A 2,426-nucleotide genomic window follows, 5' to 3' on the forward strand; every position below is an offset into this window, starting at 1 on the left:
TATTACCACACTAACATCTACACTAATACTGACTATATTACCATACAAAACATCTACATTAATACTGACTATATTACCACACTAACACTAATACTGACTATACTACCACACTAACACTAATACTGACTATACTACCACATTAACACTAATACTGAATATATTATTACACTAACATCTACACTAATACTGACTATATTGCCACACTAACACTAACACTGACTATATTACCACACTAACATCTACACTAATACTGACTATACTACCACACTAACACTAATACTGACTATATTACCACACTAACACTAATACTGACTATATTACCACCCTAACACTAATACTGACTATATTACCACCCTAACACTAATACCGACTATATTACCACCCTAACACTAATACTGACTATATTACCACCCTAACACTAATACTGACTATATTACCACCCTAACACTAATACTGACTATATTACCACACTAACACTAATACTGACTATATTACCACACTAACATCTACACTAATACTGACTATATTACCACACTAACATCTACATTAATACTGACTATATTACCATACTAACATTTACACTAATACTGACTATATTACCTCACTAACACTAATACTGACTATATAACCACACTAACACTAATACTGACTATACTACCACACTAACACTAATACTGACTATATTACCACATTAACATCTACATTAATACTGACTATATTACCACACTAACACTAATACTGACTATATTACCACACTAACACTAATACCGACTATATTTCCACCCTAACACTAATACTGACTATACTACCACACTAACACTAATACTGACTATATTACCACCCTAACACTAATACTGACTATATTACCACCCTAACACTAATACCGACTATATTACCACCCTAACACTAATACCGACTATATTACCACCCTAACACTAATACTGACTATATTACCACACTAACACTAATACTGACTATATTACCACACTAACATCTACACTAATACTGACTATATTACCACACTAACACTAATACTGACTATATTACCACACTAACATCTACACTAATACTGACTATATTACCATACAAAACATCTACATTAATACTGACTATATTACCACACTAACATCTACACTAATACTGACTATATTACCATACAAAACATCTACATTAATACTGACTATATTACCACACTAACACTAATACTGACTATACTACCACACTAACACTAATACTGACTATACTACCACATTAACACTAATACTGACTGTTACCACACTAACACTAATACTGACTATATTACCACACTAACATCTACACTAATATTGACTATATTACCACACTAACACTAATACTGACTATATTACCACACTAACACTAATATTGACTATATTACCACACTAACACTAATACTGAATATATTATTACACTAACATCTACACTAATACTGACTATATTGCCACACTAACACTAACACTGACTATATTACCACACTAACATCTACACTAATACTGACTATACTACCACACTAACACTAATACTGACTATACTACCACACTAACACTAATACTGACTATATTACCACACTAACATCTACACTAATACTGACTATATTACCATACAAAACATCTACATTAATACTGACTATATTACCACACTAACATCTACACTAATACTGACTATATTACCATACAAAACATCTACATTAATACTGACTATATTACCACACTAACACTAATACTGACTATACTACCACACTAACACTAATACTGACTATACTACCACATTAACACTAATACTGACTGTTACCACACTAACACTAATACTGACTATATTACCACACTAACATCTACACTAATATTGACTATATTACCACACTAACACTAATACTGACTATATTACCACACTAACACTAATATTGACTATATTACCACACTAACACTAATACTGAATATATTATTACACTAACATCTACACTAATACTGACTATATTGCCACACTAACACTAACACTGACTATATTACCACACTAACATCTACACTAATACTGACTATACTACCACACTAACACTAATACTGACTATATTACCACACTAACACTAATACTGACTATATTACCACACTAACATCTACACTAATACTGACTATATTACCATACAAAACATCTACATTAATACTGACTATATTACCACACTAACATCTACACTAATACTGACTATATTACCATACAAAACATCTACATTAATACTGACTATATTACCACACTAACACTAATACTGACTATACTACCACACTAACACTAATACGGACTATACTACCACATTAACACTAATACTGACTGTTACTACACTAACACTAATACTGACTATATTGCCACACTAACATCTACACTAATATTGACTATATTACCACACTAACACTAATACT

This window comes from Electrophorus electricus, chromosome 21 (genome assembly GCF_041902795.1).
Source record: "Electrophorus electricus isolate QZ-2024a chromosome 21, ASM4190279v1, whole genome shotgun sequence".
NCBI classification, from domain to species: Eukaryota; Metazoa; Chordata; class Actinopteri; order Gymnotiformes; family Gymnotidae; genus Electrophorus; species Electrophorus electricus.